The sequence below is a fragment of the Mustela putorius genome, unplaced genomic scaffold (genome assembly GCF_011764305.1).
Source record: "Mustela putorius furo isolate JIRA1106 unplaced genomic scaffold, ASM1176430v1.1 tig00003845_pilon_pilon_pilon, whole genome shotgun sequence".
Lineage (NCBI taxonomy): Eukaryota > Metazoa > Chordata > Mammalia > Carnivora > Mustelidae > Mustela > Mustela putorius.
The window spans coordinates 29,764,127-29,791,278 of NW_025421998.1; the positions used below are offsets into that span (position 1 = coordinate 29,764,127).

The 27,152-nt window shown below is 33.2% G+C and overlaps 2 pseudogenes; both read left to right on the plus strand.

The window, feature by feature from the left end:
* The first annotated feature begins 2,777 nt into the window (after positions 1 to 2,777).
* LOC123387140 lies at positions 2,778 to 2,871 on the plus strand (annotated as a pseudogene).
* A 14,686-nt stretch (positions 2,872 to 17,557) lies between these two features.
* On the plus strand, positions 17,558 to 17,807 carry LOC123394884 (annotated as a pseudogene).
* The last annotated feature ends 9,345 nt before the right edge of the window (positions 17,808 to 27,152 follow it).

Below are 27,152 nucleotides of genomic sequence, written 5' to 3' on the forward strand. Positions count from 1 at the left end.
CCCTTTACATTAAACTGCTCTAATGATTACTGGTTGTTATTAGTTTTAATTTTAATGAATTGGAATTCATTGTAGGCAAGAAAATACTACTGCTGTCATTTCAAAATATGATTTGTCATATAATACGGAGTCTTCTTCCCTATTACATTACAGTCCTTTCAATGAACATGCAAAATTCTATTTTTACTACCAAAGAACCTCTAAATATAAAATGAGGACCCTTGCATTTGCATACTATTAACAGCCTACATATGAACAAGGGTAGTTGAATATTATCTCAAATTTCATTGTCGTATCCAACACAGGGGACTTAGAATAAAATAATAAAATTAAAATATGTGACAACTTGACCATAAATCCTAATGTAAATTCTGTAACTATTCCTCCCAAAGATCCTTAAGAGCGTAATACTTAGGAACTGAAAAAAATTCTAAAAGTGACAAAAGATAACGGTAACTGAGGAAATATCCTGGAATAAAAAAAGTCAATTGATTCAAGGGCAAATATATGAGAATTTTTCCTGCTACAAATATTTGGCAGCAGTATTCCTGTTTCTAAATCTTAAATATTAGCCTTTTTGGCATAATTCTTCTCCATCATCATCATCATCATCATCATCATGCCATTTGTTGCAGCTAGCACTTATTATTGTACTTGTTATACACATGTTAAACACTCTTACTAACATGAGCCCTCATTCTCTCATCTCTGAAAGACAGAAATTTTAATTTTGAAACTATTCTGTAGATAAAAAGCAGCCCAGAGGAAAGCAGCTTGCTCAAGTTCACTCATAAGAATCCAAAGACATCCATCCCTTTTTTCACAGCATTGTGTTTGATTTTAAAATTGGAATAGAGATAATGGGGAAATGTACATTCCCTAGATTACACAATCAAAATTTCACTTCCACTCCATGTTAAATTTATCATCATTTTTCTGTTTTTAAAACTAGCAATTTTGAAGGAGTAATTGATTTTTCATTTGCCTCATTGCTCATATTCCCTGTTACCAGGGATACTTCTTCTCTTGAAATATCCCTTATGTGTGTCCTTCTCTGTTTGTTTCCATTACACTAGTTTATATCCCAATCTCAAAACATCATAAGGGTCTCTTTGCCTTTAGTTTCTAATTCATCCCCCCGCCACCTAAATCCTTCTAAAACATTACATTCATCAGATGACTCTTCTGATCAACTATGGAGAAAATCTCCATAGTTCCTGGTATAGTTTAGGCCTTCATCACTGTGTGTCTTACATAGACTAATGAAATCATTCTCATTATCTCTAATCTTGCTTCCTTCTAATATCTTAGCCACTCTGTTTCCTTAGTAATCTTATTGACAGACAAATTTGACCATGTTTTTTCCTTATACCAATGACTCAATGACTTCTAAATATTAAAGGTAGATCCAGGCTCTTTTGCATGTGAAGAAGTCTTTTGGGTCTTTTTGCAATTGTGTATTTTGCCCTAAGATTGATTTGCCGTTTTCTTTCACTGCATGTTGATTCTGACCTCTGTATATTTTTTCATGACCTCTTGACTGGAAATCCTTTAGGCTATCATCCTCCCATTTACACTTTCTCTTCCCATCTCCTATGCTTTAATACACAACTCATTTTGGGGGGTTCAGCTTAAGACTGTATCTTCTAAATAAAGCATTTCCTATTCTATTCCTATGACCCAGACTGGATTGACTACTTTTTTTTTTTTTGTATTGAGGTAAAATTTATTTAACATAAATGTATCCATCTCAATGTGTAAAGTTTAGTGGCATTTAATATATTCACAGTGTTATGTAGTTATGATCTATGTCAACTTTGAGAATAGTTTCATCATTCCCCTAAAAAAAAGAGCTTATATGTGTTAAGCTTGAACAGTTGGTGTCATATCTAAGAATCTCTTGCCAAACCTCAGGTCATGAAGGTTTTCTCATTTTTTCTTCTAAGAATTTTACAGTCTTACCTGATACATTTAGGTCTATGATCCATTTTGAGTTAAATGTGGTATATGTTGTGACACAGGGGTCCAACTTCATTCTTCTTTGGATATTTGATTGTTCCTGCACAATTTGTTGGAAGATTATTTTTAACCATTTGAATGGTTTTGGAACCATTGTTGAATTGGCCATAAATGTATGGATTTATTTCTGGACTCCCAGTTCTATTCAATTGGTCTTTATATCTATTTTATGCCAATAACACATGCTTCTGGTAACTGTAGCTTTGTAGTAAACTTTGAAATCTGAAAGACCGAGTTCTCCCACTTTTTTTTTCTTTTCTAGATATGTCATTTTAGGAGCTATCTGTAAATTCCATGTAAATTTGAGAATTAGCCTTTCCATTTCTGAAAAAATAAATTACTGAAAATTTAATAGAGATTCATATCACTGCATTTGTAGAAATCTTTCGGTACTATTGCTACTTTAAGAATACCAAGTATTCTGGGGCGCCTGGGTGGCTCAGTGGGTTAAGCCTCTGCCTTCGGCTCAGGTCATGATCTCAGGGTCCTGGGATTGAGCCCCGCATGGGGCTTTCTGCTCAGCGGGGAGCCTGCTTCCCCCCTCTCTCTCTCTGTCTACTTGTGATCTCTCTCTCTCTCTTTGTCAAATAAATTTAAAAAAAAAAGAATACCAAGTATTCTGATCCATGTCTTTTGTTTACTTAGACTGACTTTAATGTTTTTCAGTAATATTTTGCTATTTTAAGTGTATGAATCATTCAATAACCTGGTTAAGTTTAGTCCTAGGTATTTTAGTGTTTTAGATGTTATTATAAATAATCACTTCTCAGCCTTTTGGCTAAGATCAAGTGTAGATGTTATTATCAATAGAATTATTTTATTAATTTCCTTTTTGAATTGTCCATAGCTAGTGTACAAAAGTACAACTAATATTTGTGTGTTGATCATGTTTCTTATACTTTGCTGAATTTTCTTATTAGCTCTAATAGGTCTTTTTGCAGATCCTTAGGATTTAATATATATCAAATTATGTTAGTTGCATTGGGCTTTACTTTCTCCTTTCTGATTTTGATGTCTTTTATTTCTTCTTCCTGCTGAATTGCCCTGACTAGAACTACCAGGACAATGGTGAATTGAAGTGGTGAGAGGGCACATTCTTACCTTTTTCCTGATCTAAATGAAGCTTTCAGTTTTTAACGGAAAAATAGTAGATATACACTTTCCATAAATGCACTTTATCAAGGAAGAATTATCCTTCTTTTCCAACTTTGTTGAATGTTTTTATTATGAATGCATATTGGATTTTTCAAATGACTTTTCTGAGTCAATTGAGATCATTCGTGTGATGGTTAATTTTTTGTGTGTTACATTGATTGGGCTGAACAACACACAGATAAGAGGTAAACACTCTTTCTGGATGTGTCTGGCACTGTGTCTCTGGAAGAAATTAGCATCTGAATCAATGAACTAAGTAAAGAATATCACCTTCAATAATGTGGGTGGGTATTTTCCAATCTTTTGAAGTCCTGATAGAAAAAAAAGGGTGAAGGGAAGGATGAATTCATTCATTCTTCAGCTGAGCTTTCCATCTTGTCCTGTCTTCAGACATTGACACTCCTAATTCCTGGGTATTCAAACTCAGACGGGTCACACTGCTGTTTATATGTTTGGCTGTGCATCATCACCCAATTCTTAGGCCTTCAGATTCAGACTGTTATACCACTGCCTTCCCCTTGTTCCCCAGCTTGATGCTTGATGGCAGGCTATGGGACTTCCTGGTAACCATAACCATGTGAGTCAATACAATACCATATATACAATACTATATATATATATATATATATATATATATATATATATATATATACTGGTTAACATAGTTACAAAAATTCTCAACAAAATGCTAACAAACCAAAATTACAATTGTTATACAATTGTGTATCTTGATCTAGTGAGATTCTTGATCTAGTGATCAAGAATTGTGTATCTTGATCTAGTGAGATTTATCTGAGGAATGCAAGAGTGGTTCAACACAGAAACCTCAACCAATGTAATATACAACATTAGTAGAATGAAGAAAAAAAAACAGCAAAATATAAAACATTATTGTCTTAGATTTCTCTGAAAAACAGAATCAATACCATATATATATATATTTCAATTTTCAATCAATACCAAATATATATATATATATATACATATATATATATATATTTCCTTCATTGTTTCTTATAAAGGTTTTTAGGTTTTTACTTTAAAATCTATTTGTCTGATATTAGTGTGCCACTCAGCTCTCTTTTGGTTATCATTTGCATAGAATATCTTCATCCATCCATCCTGTCATTTTGAACTTATTTGTATCTTTGGATTTAAGTCAGTCACTTTATAGATAGCATAGAGTTGGATCATTGCCCTTTATTTTTTACTTTTAAAAATTTTGATTTAAATCCATACTGCTGACATTTTCCTTTTAATAAGAGAAATTAAAGTAATTATAAATTATTATTTTTTTTAAAGATTTTATTTATTTATTTGACAGAGGGAGACTACAAGTAGGCAGAGAGAGAGAGGAGGAAGCAGGCTCCCCGCTGAGCAGAGAGCCCGATGTGGGACTCGATCCCAGGACCCTGAGATCATGACCTGAGCCGAAGGCAGCGGCTTAACCCACTGAGCCACCCAGGTGCCCCAGTAATTATAAATTATTTAAAGTAATTATAAGTGAAAAAAATCTTATGCCATTTTGTTATTTTTCTGTTTCTTTGGTCCTCAGTTCTATTTTGGCCTTCCAAATGTATTGTTTTTGTAATGTATTATTTCAATTACTTTCTGATTTTAGTTTTTGTAGATTTTTGGCTATTTTTTCAGTGGTTGCCTTGGGGATTACATTTGATTTCTTAAGTTTATAACAATCTACTTTGAATTGATACCATGTTAGCTTCATAGTATACACAAACCTTGGTCATATATATAGCTCCTTCCTTCCCTCTTTGTGTTGTCAAAAATTCCACCTTTATGCATTGTGTGCCCACTAATATAGATTTATAAATACCATTTGGTGCATTTATGTTTTTTTTTAATACGTGGGGGGAAAAAAGAGGGATTATAAACCAAAAATGTAATAATACTACCTTTTGAATCTACTTATTCAGTAACTTTTACTGGACTTCTTTATTTATTCATTTGCCTTCAAGTTACTCCCTAGTATTCTTTCATTTATTCCTGAAGAGTCCCTTAAGCATTTCTTATAAACAGTTCTACTGGTGTCAAACTCATTCAACATTTGTTTACCTGAAAATGTCTTAATTTCTCCAATTCTGATTGAATGGAGAATGTTTGCAAGACATACAATTCTTGGTTGATAATTTTTATTCTTTCAGGATTTCATGTATGACCCCACTACCTCTAGCCTCCATGGTTTCTGCTGAAAAAAAAAAAAATGCTTTTAACTGCTTTAAGGATCCATTATACATGATCAGTCCCTATCTTTTGCTGGTTTGTATTATACAGTCTTGATATTTTAGGTTTTTTGTTTTTGTTTTTGTTTTTGTTTTTTTGCTATCATTGAACATGGAATGACTAGGAGAGGAGGGAGATGATGAATATCAATCACATGCAGAACAGCTATAAAGGAAAAGATTATATTTTGTCACTGACAATCTTCTGGATATTAAGTTTTTTTAGAGATTAGCACAACCATCACCTTGAAGAGTCAGGGCCAGAGTAGGTTTAATATGGAATATGAGAAGTTCTCAACGTGGCAAAGGAAGCAAAGTATCAGATATATAGAAAAATATATAGATATAGATATATAGAGATATATATATCTATATCTATATAGAGATAGATATCCATATATATTTTTTTTTGGTGCCTCATAATGTGACTTTTAACCTATAAAAGCTATAGCTATAGCTATAGCTATGATGAGCAGTCAGTGCAGATCACGGGCCTAACTTAAGTCTGTGCTACTGGTCTCTCCCAGTTTCTAACCCTAAGACTTTGCTATGTCCCTGAGACTCATCTCAGTCCTTGCGGAAAAGCAAATTAAATTAAGTTAGATTTAAATTAAGTTAAAATATTGGTAAATACTGAGCCCAAAACCAATCTCCCTTTATGAAGAAACACTAGAGACATTTCTAAGAAATCAAGGTCAAGGCCAGAACAGAACTTCTGCAATCAACAAAGAAATAATCAAAACTCAAAAAAAATCTGATTAAAAATGAGTAGAAAACCCAAATAGACATTTTTCTAAGGAAAACATATTGGTAGCCAGCAGACGCATGAAAAATGCTCAACATCATTAATCATCAGGGAAATACAAATCAAAATCACAAAGAGATTTTTACCTCACACAAGTGAGAATGGAGTGTGTGTGTGTGTGTGTATGTGTATAAACAAGAAATGACAAGTGCTGGTGATTATGTGAAGAAAGTGAACCTTTTTTCACTGTTAGTGAGATGTAAATTGGTACAACCATTACTGACTAATGGTCAGGAATGTCACTGGTTGCTGTCCGTGTTCCTGTAGCTTGTGGTCAGCTAGTGTTTTGATAGACACTCCTTTTGACAAATGGAGTCAAAAGAAAATAGAAAATGAAAGAGAAAGAAAGAGAAAGAAAATGAGAAAAATACTCTCAGTATTTGTAAATTGGCCCTGAGTTGGGACACTCCTTCTATGCTTAGCTAGGCCCATAAAACTGCCTCAGGCTCATTGCTTTCATTGAGCCTAAGGTTTCAGAAGTGAAAGCTTAAGGACTTCTCAGGTCTTTCTGAGTGTATGCATCTTGACCTAGACATATGCATGGATTTCTAAATTCCCTGGTATACACAATGTCTTCAATATCCAAATTAACCAAAGGACTCTCTCTCAATTTTATCCTCTAAGACTTAGGGCATGTTTATTGTTTGCCTCAACTGTAAACTTCTGCCCCAAGCTGCAGTAATCTGTTCATTTACTTTAAGTGTTTTTGAGGAATGTCCTTCATACAGCCATTTTTTTTTCATTTTTTTTCCATCCTAACAAAGTTCCTAGGTAGGTAACACATGTAAGTACACAAACACCACATATGCAGTACATCAGTATGTCCTAATATCTTGAATCTCCACACTTTTCCATGTTGATTTCCTCTCTAGTACCCATTACCACTCTCCCTGGGCCATTAAGACAATTTGTATAGAGGGCTACTCACAATTTGTTTTTCCCTAGGAGACAGACGTAATGCTTTGAAAAGTTATCCTTATGTCATCTACCAAGCATAAAACTTTTTTATTATTTTTAGGATTAAGAATGATATTCATGACATGACCTTTGTGACTATACATATAATTACATGTAGTTATTTACATTCTCATTTATATCCAAAGAATTACAATTATTCATAAAATATGAATAAACATAATGGTAACTAACTACTAAGTAATATTGAAGATTAAGTAAGTAAATACACATAAAGTATACATAAGGTCTTAGGATAACTTCTAGTACATAGTAAGCGCTGATATATGTTAGTATCATTATCATCAAATTACTATAAAGGGTTAACACAAATCGTGTAGATTTAATTGATTGATTAAAAATATTAAAAGGATGATTTTAACTGCACACAAGTTTTAACTAACACACCGAATGTAGAACTAGGCCCACTAGGGATGAGATTCCAAAATAGCAAGGTTATTGTTTTATTTTAATCATCATAATCATATTTAAGAAACATTTTAAATATATTTTGAAGTATCTGTCAAATAAATAGATAAACATGTTTATTGTAAAGTATAGAAGAGCAGATAAGCATATTGCTTAACATATTACACAAGATTAACTAAATGAAATACTTAATCTCTCTGGATAAGAAGTGGGCCTAGATAATTCTCTAAGACAGACAATATGTAGTAGCAAGTGTATGAAATTATACCAGTGTTGTAATTTAGCCCCTTATTTTTGTACTTCATGAGGTGGTATTAGCAGGATGATCTTTGACCTTTTTTCTTTCTTTTTTTCTTCCCAAAATAAGAAGAAATTTTTCAACATCAGTTGCTAACTACCATTAACAAACATGTCTTCTTATCTGTTAATGAATATTTCTCTTAATCCATCTTTACAGAACTCTTAAATATTAACCATAGATGAACCTTACAACCTACAATACATTTATTTAAAATATGATACTATTTTCTCCTTGGCTATGGTGGAATTATTTTGTGTAGCTTATAGTCAGTCTTCAAGGGTGTCTTAATCATCATTTCTATCCTCGGATTTTCTTCACTTTATATTTTGCCATATTTACCCTATGGCATTTTCTTAATGAGGTTATTTTCTCTGTCGGACTAACATAAATTGCTTAATTAATTTCCCTCACATCATTAAAAGCAATGAACTCCATTAATGTTACTGAGACTGAAAACAAATACAGTGTTAGAGAATTGAAATCAATATGAATCTCACTATAGTAATTGCTTTGGATAAAATAGTGTTGGCCTACTTAGTGTAAGTTTTTCAACAATGAATCTCAGACATCTTGGGTTATGATCCAGAGTCCAATACCTGTAGCTATAGCAAATATGGACTAATTGTTAACTCAATACAGATTTCATTGACTTCATCTGTATAATAAAGACAATTGTTAAATTTTGAAGAATCTGAGAAACAGATAGCAAAAATGATTTCAATGTTTAAAATTAAAGAATTAGTGAACTCCGGAGGTTACCAACTTTAGGCAGGGTCAAAGGATGGATAGATCATTATTTTATCAGTTAGTCTGTATTTAAAGAAATAATTTTTTTAAAAATCCTATACACAAAAATAGGAAAAATATAAACTGGACCTTTATTGTGTTGAAATATGTTATCTCTTAATGTACTTTGTGGAGAGTTTTATCATGAATAGATGTTGAATTTTGTCAAACCATTTTTTTAATCTATTGAAATGCTCATATGGTTTTTATCCCTTTTCTTGTTAATGGGATATATCACATTGATAGAGTTATGAATACTAAACCATTCTTGTATCTGTGGAGTAAATCTCACTCGATCATGGTGAATGATTTTTTTTTTAAAGTATTGTTGAATTCAGTTAGCTAATACTTTGTTGAGAGTTTTTGCATCCATGTTCATCAAAGACATTGGCCTGTAGTTTTCTTTTTTTTGTCATGTCATTGTCTGGTTTTGGTATCAGGGTAATGGCCTCATATAATGAATCTGGCAGCTTTCCTTTCCTATTATCTTGGGATAGTTTGAGAAGAATAAGTATTAACTCTTCTTTAAATGTTTGGCAGAATTCATCTGAGAAGCTGGCTGGTCCTGGACTTCTGTTTGTTGGAAATTTTTTTATTACCGATTTAAATTTCATTACTAGTAATTGGTCTCTTCAAATTTCTTGTATCTTCCTGATTTACTTTTGGAAGATTATATGGTTTGAGGAATTTATTCATTTTCCAAGGTTTCCAATTTGTTGTTGTATAATTTTTATAATATTCTCTTATAACCCTTTGTATTTTGTGGGGTTAGTTGTTTCTCCTTCATTTCTGATTTTATTTATTTGACTCCTCCTTTTTCTCTAGATAAATTTGGCTAAAAGTTTATCAATGTTATCTTTTCAAAGAAACTGCTCCTGGTTTCACTAATCCTTTCTATTGTTTTTGTTTCCTCTTTGTTTTGTTTTTTAGTCTCTATTTCATTTATTTTTGCTCTAATCTTTTTAAGATTTTATTTATTTATTTGTGAGAGAGAGAACAAGGAGGGTAGAGTCAGAGGGAGAAGCAGACTCTCTGCTGAGCAGGGAACCTGTTGTAGGACTCGATCTCAGGACCCCAGGATCATGACCTGAGTTGAAAGCAGTCACCAAACCAACTGAGCCACCCAAGTGCCCTTTGTTCTAATCTTTATTATTTCTTTTTTCTACTAGCTTTGACTTTGTTCTTCTTTGTCTACCTCTTTTATGGGTAAGGTTCATCAGTTAAACATTCTTTGAAAACATTGATTTAAAACATAATTAAATTTCTCAAAAATCAGAAATATCAGGATGAGAGTGTAGCTCAGTCAGTTGAGCATCATTTGGTTTGGGCTCAGGTCATGATCTCATGTGTCAAGAGATCAAGCCTTGTGTTGGTCTCTGCTCAGTGGGGAGTCTCCTTGAAGATTCTCTCCCTCTGCCCCATCCTCCCTCCTGCTCGCTCCCAAATAAATAAATAAATCTTTTTCAAAAGTCATATTATATATCCAAACCCTCTTAAGTATTACAACACTAGAAAAAATTATAAAAGTGTGATTAAAGTTATATTATAATATTTAATATATTACATATATTTAACATATGTTTACATATGTATTAGTTATATGTGTTACTGTTTTTACACATTGACATTTCTTTTTATCTTCATAGCTATAAATCTTACTGACATGTAGAAATACTTATGTTTATATATCCAGGTTCAAGAAATGAAACACTGATTAATGATTCTAAGTTGGAAAATCTGGAGTGATTTTTAGCTTATTTGTCTTATGGGAAATAAAGAGTTGTTTGAGTCTTCCACCTTAATTTACATTTAGGGTTTGATGGCTATTCTTACATAAATTTCCAGGGAAATTCTATTTTTTGTAATGTCAGTGTTTGTAATGTGTAACTGAAGGGTCTCAAACTCATAACATTTATTTCATCCTGGGTCTCCAATCCACTTCCTTCCCAAATTTACCAAGTCATATAGAGGGTGCTTGGCCTTGGTTTACTAATTATATCAGTATATCTACTTAGAGTAGATACTCAGTGTCTCAGAGTGTTCAAAATGTTTTATCTCCTAGAATACGAGAGGCTAACTTTGTGTATTTCATCTCCATCTTGCTACATTTAGCTAATTCAGTAGTTTGCTCTATTCCATATACCGGAAACCAGGCTTATTTCTCATCCTTCCCCTTATCATTCATTGAGTTGGTTTATTTATAGTTTCACAAATCTCTGTACTTAGAAAAAAATTGCATTTATGCTATATAAAGTGATATAAAATTAATAAAAGAAACAAATTCCTATGCATTATAGTATATACATATAATCATAACGTAATTCTGTCTTAAGAGAAGGCTGTGTGGCTCAGTCAAGATTTAAGTATGTGCCTTTGGCTCAAGTCATGATCCCAGGGTCCTGGGTTTGAGTCCCACATACGGCTCCTTGCTCTGTAGGGATCCTACTTCTCCATCTCCCTCAGCCTGCTGCTCCCCCTGCCTATGCTCTTTCTGTCTCTGTCAAATAAATAAAATCTTGAAAGAAAAATTTTAAAAAATTCTGTCTTCTTTCTTAATATGGTTAAAGTTTAATTAAGACCATTTTTGGTGCTTTTTATGTTTATTTTCATTATTTGATTATCAACTTGTTCTTATGACATTTTTGTACTCTTAACTTACATGAATAAGTTATAATTATTTTGGACCTGAGCCCAACAACCTGGGTGGCTCAGTGGGGTAAGCATCTGCCTCTGGCTCAGGTCATGATCCCAGGGTCCTGAGTCAGGTACCCTGCTCCTCAGAGAGCTTGCTTCTCCCTCTTCCTCTGCCTATTGCTCCCCCTGCTTGTGTGTGTGCATGGGTACGCTCTCAATCTCTCTCTCTCTCTCATAAATAAATAAAATCTTTTTTAAAAAGTTATAATTATTTTTCAGTATTGGGCCAAATTATAACAGCTTGAATAGTGGCAGGCCCTATTAGCTTACCCTTTGTCCTTTCAAAATTATCTTAGAGATTTTTTACAGTTTTTTCACAATAAGCATATAATCCAGATGTACTTCCCTTTTTCTTACTTCATAATATGAAATGAGCTTCTAATAGTAGAAGTTTCTTTTAAAGAGAAAATATTATATCAGATCAAATCTTAGTGATAGGGATATATAATAGATTAATAAGCACTTATTGAGCACATATGATATAACAGGGTTTTTTCATGCAAGGTACAACTAAATAAACCCCTTTCCTTTTGATGTTATATGAAAGTGGACTTCAAGTGGAATTATTTTGTAATTTATTTTCATTCTTGTTGCTATTATTGTGTTTATTATTATTATTGATTTTATCAGAATACTATATTCATTTTTATTTGTAGCACATTATATAAAAAGGGTTTAGTGTTATACTATAATCTTAATATATTTGCACATTTTTAATTTTCAAGAAAAAATACATATTTTAGGGCTGAAGTTCATAATTTCAATTTGTTTTGTTTTTGTTTTTGTTTTTTTGTAAACTAGGACTTTACCCAAAAGAAAAATGTGTTATCACTAATGTAGGCAATTACTTAGCTTGTCAGGGCATATTGCTTCAAATTTCAGGGTAGCTCTGAAATATCTGGAAGAATTAGAAACTAATGATATGCCTTTTGGTGCAGCAACTTGACATGTTGATAGATTAGGTATTCCCAACAAAACACCACTGTAATTACTCTGTAATCACAAGGGTCAGTGTGCAGATCTTCTTTTTTGATCATGCTCACGACTTCTGCCTTGTTAAATCAGTAATTTATTATGGAATTCTTATCGTCAGAGATTGAAGCTCATCTCCTACCCCATTTACTGGTCTGACTATGCCTAGATAGCAAATAGTATTGTGGTATTCTTCCCCCAAAATTCATAACTTCAACTGTATTGTAAAAACAAAATAAATCAAAACAAAACAGACTCTACAAAATGAGAGAGTCTATAAAATTCTAAATTAATATCTTTCAAAATGGTCGAGGTAAACAAGGGAAAACTGAAAATCTGTCACAGATTGGAGAGTGAAAAAAATCAATGACAACTTAAATGTTACTACTGACTTGGATCTCAGACCGGAAAAAATGATATTAATGAATATAATGGTGAAATATGAATAAATTATATAATTCAGTTAATAACTAATTTCTTAGTTTCAACAATGGGAATATTAAAATTAGAGCAAAGTGAATGAAGGCTGTGAGGGAATTCTGTATACTATTTCTGCAACTGTTCTGTTAGTCTACATTTATTTCAAAATAGACAGGTTTTAAAAAATGAATTTCACCCACTCATTAAGATAGGATTTTGGGGGGCAATCATTTCTCTATTTTGCGGGGGAGAGTAATTATTTTAGATATTTGAAAACAACAAAACAGTATTTATTTTCTTGAGTATATATTCACTAATTCTTCATTCATTCCTTCATCCATCCATATTCATTCATTCACTTAAGGGTATTCCAGCATTCAATTTTTACCAAATTACTTAGGTTTTGCAATATTTAAATATTTTTAATTGGTACTTTAATATACTATTTGAAAAAGTTTCTCATGTTAGGATCTTATATGCTTAAATTTTATATATATTATAAAATACACTTTCTCCTTTAAATAAGGACTACCTGGAAAATTCACATTAACAGTAGTTTGTTGAAGTCTAATTCTTGTCTTGACTGCTATCTGTGACTAATTTAATTTTAATATCCTACCAACCTTTATCAGTTATTATTAAATTGTCATCATTTACTTTTCTTATTTTTCATAAAATGCTCAGCAAATAGAAATGAAATCTGAGGAACAATAGAGCTATGTAAAAGTAGCATTTTCTTTGCTCTTCTGTTTGTTTAGTTTCAGCCATTTCCAAAAGGTTCTAAATACGAGCTCAAAATCTACAATGAGACTGTTAAAAGAAGAAAGTAAAAATAAAAACCCTACTATTTACCTCTAAGCAAACAGAAACAGATCTAATGAAAACATAGCAACTTCTTTTCATTCAAATCATTGTAAATGATTCCAATTTTTGAAAAGCTTTCAGTCATTAATCTATTAGGTATGAAGGGTGTTTAAACACCAAAGTAAATGAATATATAAAAACACTTCTGTGGGAATACAGAACCGACTGTTTATGTTGTGTATTTTGAATCAATATAGGGTTGATTTCTGACTTGATATATACATTCCTAAGGGCTGTAAGCCTACCTATCACTCTCCTTGACAAAGCAGTAGGAAATCTGACAGTTGTCAGAAAAGATTTCAGTGAGTGTCCTAAAAATAAAAGGAAAGAGTGGACTCTGATTTTAATTCAAGTGATCTCAGCTCTAGAAAAGTGCCAGAGGAATGAATAGAAGTGATAGTTTCATTTTGAAATATACTGCTAATTGATATTAAAATTATAATAATTAAGTTTCTGGAGTAAACTTGGAACCAAAATTGTAAAGTAAATGACTTAAACTTGGGGATTGCTTTTTTTTTTTTTTTTAGATTTTATTTATTTATTTGAGAGAGTGTGCGTGTGTAAGAGAGAGAGAGAGCATACACACACACACACACACACACACAGAAGGAGAAGGAGAGAAAGAAGCAGACTCCTTGTTGAGCAGGGAGCTGGATGCAGGTCTGGATCCCAGGACCCTGGGATCATGGCCTGAGCAGAAAGCAGAGGCTTAACTGATTGAGCCACCCAGGCACCCCTAAACTTGGGAATCTTAATGGAGATTATTGTACATTGCTTTTTCATTCTACTATGATTTCTAACTCTGCAACCTTTGTACCTACTAGTGCAACCCCAATACCCTCCATTTCTCATATATACCTTTTTGTGGAAACTGGATTTGTGCTAGCATTCTGTCTTTCCTTTTCTTCCTCTCCTCCTTTCTTCTGAAAAATACCAGTGAAGTGTTGACTACACACTAGGTTCTAGGCCAAGAGAACATTGTATATAAAACAGTCAAAGCTCTTAATCACATACAAATTGTGTGGCTTACTGTCTAGCAGATAAAAAAAGACAATAAACAAATAAATGAGTATACACACATCTCTTGTATTCTATGATGCATCTCCTTAGCTTGCCTCTGATATTAGTGTCAGTTAATGCAGGTTGTAGTAGTCAGACCTGATGAGACCCAACTTACCTGGTGCTGATACTCCCAATTCCTACACTTAGCATCTTGCAACATTTTTTCCTCAGTGCCTTTTCCAATTGCACTATAATTATATTGGCCTCTGAGCACATGCTGTTAAAAAGATTGGGGTTGGTGGTTGAAGCCTCTGGAGGCAATCTCCTGCAGGTGGAAAAAAGCAGCTGATAGATAAATAGTCTTTCTCTCTATAAGGAAGTCAATTCTAGCCTGCATTTTGAATAATTACCAAGGACTCCTAGTAGAGTTGAGCATCTATAGTTTGCTAATATGAAATAAATAATGTATCTTGATACAGAATTTTCTTTATCCTGTGAATTGCTCCCTTTATTCTATTATATCTCCTTTCTGGGCATCATCCTCTCCCCAAAAATCACACTCAACTCCTTATCTCATGTTCTGCTTTTAGAGAATCAAAAATTTAAAAGAAAACCTTCAAACTTATTAAATAAATATATGACTATAAATTATATTAGTTTTGATTACTAACAAAGAAAAAGGTTGTACAACAGAGAAATGCTTGTGGATTTTTCCAGGGGTCAGGAGGTTCATGAGGAGTTAATTCTGTGTGCCTGAAATTTACCTGAGCAGCTTTTCTGAATTATGTAAAGGGCACTGGCACCTGCTTAAATTACGAAATGCACTGATTATTAAAATGGGCCCCATACTGAATTTTGGGATGGTTTGTTCAAGCTTGGCAGCAGTGATTATTAACAACCATTAGATTGATAATTTTATACTTTCTGAAAATCCTGGAGGGCTCTGCTATGGCACTTTTTACATAGCAAGAAATATGCCTACATTGCTAGAAAGGCATAAGAAACTCCAGCTAAGATTCTATTTCAAGCTTCCTGGTTCTACTGTTATAAGACTACCTTCTAGCAGATGAATGGATAAAAAAAGATGAGGTCCGTATGTACAATGGAATATTACTCAGCCATCAGAAAGGATGAATACCCAATATTTGCATCAACATGGATGAAACTGGAGGAGATTATACTAAGTGAAATAAGTCAAATGGAGAAAGACAATTACCATGTGGTTTCACTTATTTATGGAACATAAGGGGGGCATTAAGAGAAGGAAATGAAAGGGAGAAAAGGGAGGGGAATCAGAGAGGGGATGAACCATGAGAAATTATGAACTCCAGGAATCAAAATGAGGCTTTTAGAGGTGAGAGGGGAGGAAGGATGGGTGAACCCAGTGATGGGTATTAAGGAAGACATGTATTACATGGAGCACTGGGTGTTATACACAAACAATGAATCATGGAACACTACATCAACAACTAATGATGTACTGTATGGTGACTAACATAACAAAACAAAACAAAACAAAAAGACTACTTTGTGGTTTCTGATCAGACAAGAGAGAGAAAACATAACAATTATGGTTCTCAGAAAGCAAGAAAAATGAAAACTTGAATCCATGATATAATCATTGGTCAAGACGTATATTCTTTATTCTATCTTGTATCTTTTTCCTAAAATAAACCATAGTTGAGTGAGCATTGACATTTTGGGTCCTACCCATCTTCTAACACTAAAACCTAAATTCCCAATGTTATGTAGACAGAATCATATTTATTAGTGAGGAAACTACATTATTTTTGTCATTATTGCTATTAAAACAAATTATTCAAAGTAATGTTGGTTTGACACTGAAGAAGGTAGAGTGTAATTTTCCATATTGACTATCAATATATTTAAGATGAAAATTTCTCAAACTATAGACATAATGCATTCCCAAACAAAGATCAAACAGGATCCCCCCTACCCTGGAATTAACAAGGTAGTTTTAAAAGTCAAATAGAAATACAAAGAACTGGATTAACCAAAGGTTCAAAAAACAAGAATAAAGACAACCTACTCTCAAGACTAATTTTAAAGCTGGAATTATCAAGAAAGTATGGAATTGGAGTCAAGGTGAATGAAAAATTTATAGAATTAAATAGTACAGGATTAGACTTCCATGTACACTGATAACTGATTTTACAAATATGCAAAGTATATTCAGGAGAGACTGAATAGTCTTTTTGACAGATGTTACTAAGATTATGATATCCTTATATTTAAAAAAAGCTTTAATAAATTTTTATGCTACATGCAAAAATTAATTCATATTGGATCATACATCAAAACTAAAATCCTCAAACTATGAAATTTCCTGAAGAAGTCTTAAGAAAAATCTTTGTGACACTAGGTTAGATGAATATTTCTTAGATATAACAACAAAAGCATATTCCATAGAAAAGAATTTGATAAACTGGACTTTGTGAAAAGTAAAAACTTCTGCTTTTCAAAAGTCACATTAGGAGAGTAGAAATACATAAACACATATTACAGACTCAGAGAATATTTTTGCAAATCCTGTATCTGTTGAAAGACTTGTAGGTAGAATCCACAGAGAGGTCTCAAAAGTCAATAATAAGAAAGCAAAACAAAACAAACAAAAAACTAAAAACACTTAAATAGCCTCTTCAAAGAAGGTATAGATTTCCAATAAATATATGACAAAGTGTTCAAAATCATTGATCAGAAAGGAAGCATAAAGCAAAACCAGTGTCACTAGATCACTATTATAATGGCTTAATTTAAAAAAAAAAAGAAGAAGAAGAAGAAGAAATAACTGAAGTGTTGGCAAGGATATAGAGGAACTGAAAGACTAATACACTATTAGTCAAAATGTAAAATGGCTTTTCTGCACTTGCACCAGTGGTGGTGGCAATATTCTATATGCAGGTCATTGGCTGTGAGTTCATGGACCAATACCTGCCTGAAAATGCACTGCCAACAACCATATCATGGTCACCAAGGACTACAGGTCATCCAGATAGATGTGTCTGAGGTTGACAAGGTGACAGGCAGTTTTAATAGCCAGGTTAAAACAAACACTATCTTTGGGACCATTTGATGGATGGGGGAGTCCAATGACTCCATCATCTGACTCACAAAGGCCATGGGCAGAATTTCAAAGAATTTCTGACTGGAGAGGATAATGGATGTGGAATATTTGTCAAGAATAAATAGCACCCATTTCCCCCCAAAAAGGAAGAAAGTGGCAATGATAAGGATACTCACTGGGCTTGAGAAAAGAATAGAAGACATCAGTGAAATCCTTACCACGAAATAAAAGAGTTTAAAAGAATTCATCAGAGATTAAGAATACAATAAATGAGATTAGAAACACTCTTGATATAATGAACAGGAGGCCGAAAGAAGCAGAGGGATGATTTAGTGACCTAGAAGACAATGTAATGGAAAGTAATAAAGCTAAACAAAAGAGAGAAAGAATTATGCAAAATGAGAACAGACTTAGGGAACTCAGTGGCTCCTAAAATATATTAACTTTCATATTATAGGAGTCCCAGAAGAAGAGAGTAAAAAAGGGGGGGGGCAGAAAGTTTATTTGAAGAAATAATAACTGAAAACATCCCTAATCTGGGGAAGGAAAGAGATGTCCAGATCCAGAAGACACATAGAACTCCCATCAAAATCAAGAAAAGTGGCCCACACCAAGAAATTGTAATTAAATTTGCAAAATATAGTGATAAAGAAAAAAAATCCTAAAAGCAGCAAGACAAAAGATGTCCTTAACTTACAACAGAAAACCTATGAGGCCAGCAAGAGATTTTCAAAAGAAATTTGGCAAGACAGAAAGTCGTGATATGATATATTCAATGTGCTGAATGAGAAAAATCTTCAGCCAAGAATAATCTATTCAGCAAAGCTATCGCTTAGAATAGAAGAAGATGTAGACAAACAGACAAAACCTAAGGAGTTATGATCACTAAACGAGCCCTGTAAGAAATATTAAAGGGGACTCTTTGAGGGGAAAGGAGTGACCCAAAGTGGCAGTATAAAGCAGGAATCACAAAAGTAATAAAAGTGAATATTTCTGTAAAAAATAAGTGAAGGAACTCACAAAAAAGGTTATAAAGTTTAATAACATATACCTACAATGTGGGGAGAAGAGGAGAAAAGAATGTGTCCAAAACTAATGATCATCAACTTAATATTAAAACCTAATGGCAACTGAATATGAAAAACCAGTAATAAATGTGCAAGGAATAAAGAGAAAGAAATCCAAATATATCACTAAAGATAGCAAAACATAAAAGAAAGACAAGAAAATATCAGAGAAAATATCCAGAAAACCTGCAATAAAATGGCAATAATTACATATCTATCAATAACTTCTGTGAAGGTGAATGGAGTAAACACTCCAATCAAGAGGAATAGGGTGACAGAATGGATAAAAAACCAAGACCCATCTATATCACCCTGCAAAAGACTCACTTTAGACCTAAAGAGAACTTTAGATTGAAAGTGAGGGGATAAAGAAACATTTATCATGCAAATGAGGTAAAATATATAAGGATTGATACTTATACAGGACAAAGTAGACTTCAAAACAAAGACTATAATAAGAGAAAAAGAAAAACTCTATATAATAATAAAGAGGACGATCCAACAAAAAGATATAACAATTGTAAATATTTATGCACCCAATATGGGAGAACTGAGACATATAAACCAATAATAAATGTAAAGGAACCCATTATAATAATTCAATAATACTAAAGGAATTTAACACCCCACTTACATCAATGGACAGATCATCTAAACAGAAATCAACAGGAAACAATAGTTCTGAATGACCACTGGAACCAGATGGCCTTAACAGATAATATTCAGAACATTCCACCCTAAAACTGCAGAATACACATTCTTTTGAAGTACACATGGAACAATCTCCATAATAGATAACATCTTGGGCCACAAAACAGACCTCAACAAATATAAGAAGACTTACGGTGCATACCCTGCACCTGTTTTGACCACAACACTATGAATCTAGAAGTCAACCACAAGAAAAAAATCTGGGAAGACTACAAATACATGGAGGTTAAATAACATGCTACAAAAGAATGAATGGGTAAACCAGGAAATGAAAGAAGAAGTGAAATGTGCATGGAAACAAATGAAAGTGAAAACACAACAGAACTTTTGGGATGCAGCAAAAGCAATCATCCTAAGAGAGAAGTATATGGCAATACAGGTTGACTTCAAGAAGCAAGAAAAATCTCAAATTAACAACATAACATTTCGTGTGAAAGAACTAGAAAAAAACCCAACAAACAAAGCCTTAATACAACAGAAGGAAGGAAATAAAAAAGATTAGAGTAGAAATAAATTATATAGAAACTTAAAAAAAAAAGTCAATGAAACTAGGAGCTGGTCTTTGAAAAAATGGAAAGAAAAATTATGAACAGCTACCAAGACTAATCAAAAGAAAGAAGGACAGAGAGAGAAAGGACTCAAATAAACAAAATCACAAATGTGAGAGGAGAAATAACAACCAAACCAGAATATTATGAAAAATTATATGACAACAAATTGGACAACCTAGAAGAAATGGATAAATTCCTAGAAATATATAACTTAACCAAAACTGAAGCAGGAAGAAATGGAGAATTTGAACAGATTGCTAGGAAGGAACTTGAATCAGTAATGAAAACAAAACAAAACAAAACTCTTAACAAAAAAAGTCCAGGACAAATACAGCTTCCCAAGCAAATTCTCCCAAACATTTAAAGAAGTGTTAATACCTATTCTTCTCAAACTCTTTCAAAAAGTAGAAAAGGAAGGAAAACTTCCAAATTCATTCTGTAAGGACAGCATTACCCTGACTACCACAACCAGATACAGATAACAGATAACCAGAAAAAGAAAAAAAAAAAAAAAAAAAAGCTACAGGCCATTGTCTCTCAATTGTCTCTGATGAACATAGATGAAAAAATCTTCAACAAAATACTAGCCAGCAGAATACAATAATACTCTAAAAATCACCACAATCAAGTAGGATTTATTTCTGGGTTGTGAATATTTATTTAACATTCACAAATGAATCAAAATAATTCATCACATAAATAAAAGGATGGATAAGAACCATATGATCATTTCAATAGATGCAAAAAATAAATTGACAAAGTACAAAACCCATTCATGATAAACAACCCCCTAAAAGCAGGTTTACAAAGAATATGCCTCCAGATAATAAAAACCATCTATGAAAAATCCACAGCTAATGTCATCCCCCATGGGGAAAAAACAGAGCTTTTCCTCACAATAGGAACAAGACAGGGATGTCCACTCTTTCCACAGCTATTTGACATAGTACTGGAAATCCTAACTACAGCAATTGACAACTAAAAGAAATAAAAGACATCCAAGTGGGTGAGAAAGAAGTCAGAGCTTCACTATTTGCAGATGATATGACATTTAATACAGAAAATTCCAAAGACTCCCCCAAAAAACTGCTGGAGCTAGTAAGCAAATTCATTAAAATCACAGGATACAAAGTCAACATACAGAAATTTGTTGCATTTCTATACACCAATAGTGAAGCAATAGGAAGAACAAATTAAGGAGTGATCCCATTTGCAATTGCACAAAAAAACAAGATACCTAGGGATAAACCTAACCAAAGAGGTGAAAGACTTATACTCTGAAAACTATAGAATACTTATGAAAGAACTTAAAGATGACACAAAGAAATGGAAAGATATTCTATGCTCTTAGATTAGAAGAAGAAATACTTTTTAAGTGTGTATACAGGGGTGCCTGGGTGGCTCAGTTAAATAAGTTTCTGATTCTTGGTTTCAACTCAGATCATGACATCAGGGTCATGAGATCGAGTCCCACATTGGGCTCAGGGCTCAGCATGGAGCCTGCTTGAGTTCCTCTCTCCCTCCGTCTCTCCTCCTCCCCCTACTCACTCTCTCTCTCTAATAAATAAAATCTTAAAAAAAAAATAAAATGTCTATACTACCCAAAGCAATCTACATATTTTAAATGCAAATTCCATATCAAAGCGCCAATAGCATTTTTCACAGAGCTAGTATAAACAATCCTAAAATTTGTATGGAACAACCAAAAAAAAAAAAAAGTCACCAAAACAGCCTTGATGAAGAAAAGCAAAGTTGAAGGCATCATACTTCTGACTTCAAGTTATAGTATAAAGATTTAGTAATCAAAATAGTATGGTAGCAATACAAAAATTGATACATAGATCAAGGGAACAAAATAGAAAAACCAGAAATGAGTCCACAATGGTATGATCAATTAATCGTTGACAAAGCAGGAAAGAATATTCAAGGGGAAAAAGACTGTTTCTTCAACAAATGGTATTGGGAAAACTGGACAGCTACGTGCAAAAGAACGGAAGACCACTTTCTTGCATCAGACACAAAATAAATTTAAAATGAATTTGATAAATGTAGAACCTGAATCTATAAAAGCCTTAGAAAAGAACACAGGCAGTAACTTCTTTGATTGTAGGCTGTAGCAACTTCTAGTTATATCTCCTGAGGCAAAACAAACAAAATAATAAGTAAACTATTGGGACTACATCAAAATTAAAAGCTTCTGTACGTGAATGAAACAACAAACTAAAAGGCAGCCTATGAGATGGGAGAAGATATTTGCAATGACATATCTGATAAAGGATTAGTATACAAAATATATAAAGCATTTATAAAACTTAATACCAAATGAATAATTCAATTAAAAAATGAGCAGAAGACATGAATAGGCATTTTTCCAGAGAAAAAAATACAGATAGTTAACAGATACATGAAAAGATGCTCAACATCAATTATCAGCAAGGAAATGCTAATCAAAACTGCAATGAGATATCACCTCACACCTGCTGGAATGGCTAATATGAACAGCACAAAGACAACTGGTGTTGGTGAGGATGTGGAGAAGGGACAAATCTCTTGCACTGTTGGTGAGAATGCAAACTGCTGCAGCCATAATGGAAAACAGTCTGGAGTTTCCTCAAAAAGTTAAAAATAGAACTACCCCCATGATCCAGCAATTCCACTACTAGGTCTTGGCCCAAATACAAAAATACTAATCAAAGGAATACATGCACCTGACATTTATAGAGGCATTATCTACAATAGGCGAATTATGGAAATAGCCCAAGTATCCATCAACTGATGAGTGGATAAAGAAGGGGTGTGTGTGTGTGTGTGTGTGTGTGTGTATGTGTGTGTGTGTGTGTGTAATGGAATATTAATTAGCTATTTAAAAGAATGAGATCTTGACATTTGCAAGGATATGGATGGAAATAGAGAGTATTATGCTAAGTGAAATAAGTCAGTTAAGAGACAAATACCATATAATTTCACTCATATATGGAATTTAAGAAACAAAACAAATGAGCAAAGGGGGTAAAAGGCAATAAGAAACAGCTTAACTGTAGAGAACAAACTGATGGTTACTAGAGGGAGGTGGGTAGGGGATGGGTGAAAGAGGTGATGGGGATTAAGGAGCACACTTGGTTGTCCCACATCATGAGCCCCAAATGTTGTAAGGAAGTATTAAATCACTATTTTATATACCTGAAACTAATATTACACTGTATGTTAACTAACTGGAATTTAAATCAAAGTGTTAAAAAAAATCTGTGTATACATTCACCAGTGACAATATAGATTTAGATTATTCCTAAGTTTTCTTAGTTTTAATGTAACGTCCACTTACTTTCCAGAATTGCATATAGGATGCCACTTTACATTTAACTGTTCTGTCTCCTTAAGCTCTTCTTGCTTGTGACAGTTTCTCAGACTTCCTTGGTTTCTGATGACCTTGACAGTACTGAAAAATAGTTATCACATATTTTGTGGGATGCTCCTCTATTGGAATTTGCTTGATGTTTTTGCCATAATTAAATTGGAGTTATGGCTTTGGGGAAGACGACCACAGAAGTAACATATCATTTTCCCCATCATATCAAGGGTAAATTCTAACGTGATTTATTGTTGTTGATCTTGAACACCTGGCTGAAGTAGTGTCTGTCAAGCTTTTCCATTGTAAATTACTGTTTTGTTTTGGTTTTCTGCCTTTCACACTATTCAAACTGTTCCAGCTTTGGCATTTCAGAGTTCTTTCAATTGACTCCTGTTTGTCTTCAACACAGCCTTATTGATGTGATGATTCTGCTTTTGTTTTTTTGTTGGCTTGTTAGTTTCTGTTTGTTTTTGTCCTTCTTAGCATTTCTTTGCTTTCTGCTCCATGTTTATCTAGTATAATTCTCCAAGGAACCTTAATTGTTTTTTGGTTGTTTTTATTTGAGAGTGCTATTTGAAAATATAGTCCAGGTGTTAGGTCTGTTGCTATCAGGGTATGGTTACCTTAGGTCATCTCATCTGACAGATCAAGGAAAAAGGCACGTATGTTAATCAACATATAGGCATACATTTATAAACGTTTCTGTATGCAATATCCTCTATATCTATTTGAAGTGAAATATGTGGACATAGTGATGTCTCCACTTCTTATCCATGACCACCTAGATCATTCTATTCTCATCCCCTTGCTTACCTATAACCTAATTTCAAAACAAAGAGAACTGGTTCACACAATCCACAACCCATTTTCTTAATTTAATTCCACTGTATGTGTATAGCAGTATCACAATTACTAACTCATATCCATTTAGCCCATGGAAATATGTCATAAACTAGAATACATGAAACTCCTTTTCTCTTTAATTTTACAGATTTGTGTGGCATTGCTTCCCCTTAACTTAAATGAAAGTGCTTCATACATTTTTTAGTACTGTTAGAGTCTGCTATTGTAGCCTGAATGCCTTACTGGAATATCTATCCCAACCTCCTAAATATTTTTTTTAATTTGCATAAATGAAGTTTTCCCTTCGGTGCTTTAAAGTTCTGTGGGTTTTGACAAATGCATATTAACCATGTGGCCACCACTACACTGTCATACAGAATACTTCTGGCATGCTAAAACTTTTCTGTGCTTTATGTATACAACACTTGATGAAGTTCTAGAACATAGGTGAGGTTCAGTGGGGTGAGGTCTGGAGCCAATGACCAAGAAAGAATTCTTGAGACATCTTTGGTGCAAAATGGTGGTTTATTAAAGCGGGGGAACAGGACCCATGAGCAGGAAGAGCTACTGCCCCAGGGATGTGAGGAGTGGTCTATTATATACTTGCAAGTTGGGAGGGGGTTAGGGATGGTGTAAGTCTCTAAGAAATTTTGGAAGCAAGGTTTCTAGGACCTTGAGGGGCTAGCTGTTGTGTGGGGAAAAAGTTATTAATTACCAGTAATAAAACCTTCTTGTGAGACCCTTTAGATAGGTATCAGTGGGCCATATGCTTGAGAATGATTGTCAACACTATCTTGGAGGATTAGAGATAAAGTTTCCTAAAAGAATTGTTAAAGTAGACTTACAGGATCCTGGTTGAGGTTAGTCTGGTCAGGTGAGGAGTGTCCTTTGCCCTTAGCAAAGCCTTAAGGTGGAGGTCCCTCTGCCTGTTTTAAGGGCTTGTCAGTAGGTAAGGAAATTTAATAATTATTCTTCTGCCTCTGTGTCCCACAACACCATCACACCCTTCCCATCCCTAATCCCTGGCAATCACTGATTTCTTTTGTCTTCACAGTTTTGCTTTTCCTACAATGTCATATAACTAGAATAATATGCCATGTAGCCTTCTCAGATTGGGTTCTTTTACTTAGCAATGTGAATTAAAACTCCTCCATATCTTTCCATTGTTTGACAGCTAATTTCCTTCTTATTTCTGAATAGTATCCCATTATATGTATTTCTCTAGCTAGGTCATTCACCTACTTACCTATTGAAGGACATCTTGGTTGCTTCTAGTATTTGGAAAATTATGAATAAAGCTGCTATTAATATTTGTGTGTGGGTTTTTGTGTGGTCTCAATCTTTCAAACTAGTTGGATAAATATGTAGGAATGAGAGTTTTGGATTGCATGGTGAGATCGTGTTTAGCTTTGTACAATACTGCAAAACTGTCTTTCCAAAGTGCTACATATTCTTACTGAAAATGAATGAGAGTTTCTGTTGATGTGTATCCTCACCAGCATGAGATTTTGTCAGGTTTTGTTGGTTTTGCCATGGTTGTTTAATTGTTGTCTTTGCTATTCTAATAGGTAATGTAGTGGTTTCTAATTTTTAAAATATGCTATTCCCTAATAATAAATGAGATGGGACATCTTCTATATTTATAGTTGTCAGTTATATGCCTTCCTTAGTGAGTTCTCTGTACAGATATCTTGCCCATTTTTTCAGTGGGTTGCTCAATTTCTCATTGTTGAGTTTAAGATCTCATCACATCCTCTGTCAGACATGTGTTTTGCAGATACTTTTTCCAAGTCATGGCTTGTCATTCTCTTAACAGTGTCTGTTATGGATATCCATTTGTTATAGCTACATTTCTTGGAAAGACCATTATTTCTCCATGGAACTGTCTGTTTCTTTGCTGAAATTCAGTTGTCTATATTTGTATGAGTCTATTTCTGGGCTTTCTCTTCTGTTTTATTTATCTGTATGCCTATATTTTCACAAAACCACACTGTCTTGTTTACTGCAGCTTTATAATAAATCTTGAATTATGTTGTACAGTTCTGTTGATCTACAGTTGGCACTTCTACTACCACACTGCCTTGCTTACTGTAGCCTTATACTAAATATTAAAGTTAGATAATATGTGTTTTATAACTTTGTTCTTCTTCAGTATCATGCAAGCTATTTTTTATCTTTAGATTTTCATATAAACTTTACATTCAGTTTATCAATATATTAGAATTATTTTCTGTATTTAGATTAGGACTGAAATAAATGTATAGACTGAAGTGGAAAGAATTAAAATCTTAGTCATAGTGAATCTTTTAGTCCATGAACAAGCACTCTATCTTCACTCATCCTTAATTTATCTTGAGGGTCTTCTTTAGACCTATGCATTATTTAGAAGTATGATGCTTAAATTCTAAATATATAAGGATTATCCTGCTTTATTTCCATTACTTACTTCTTGTTTAAATCCATTTTGGTTTTGAACATATTTTATTCTGTATCTATTATTTTAAAGGTGTTAAAGTTTACTTCTTGACCCAAAATGTATCATCTTCATGAATGGTTTGTGTTTAAGACTAATGTTTATTTTGCTACTGAAGGGTGGAGTATTTCATAAATTTCAATTAAGTCAAATTATTTAACAATAACCGGGCAATTTAACTTATATATGTGTGTGTGTTATATATATATGAATATATGCATATGTATATATGTATATGAACATATATGTATATATATATGAATACACATATATTCTATAGAAGGAAGAAGTATTACAGTTTGACGATTTAACTAATCTGTTTCAAATCTAATAGGCTATAAAATATGTTTCTATTATAAGATGGTAGAAGAAGAGATGGGATAGAATAAAAATAAAGAACATGGGCATTTCAATATACCACATTCTCATGAT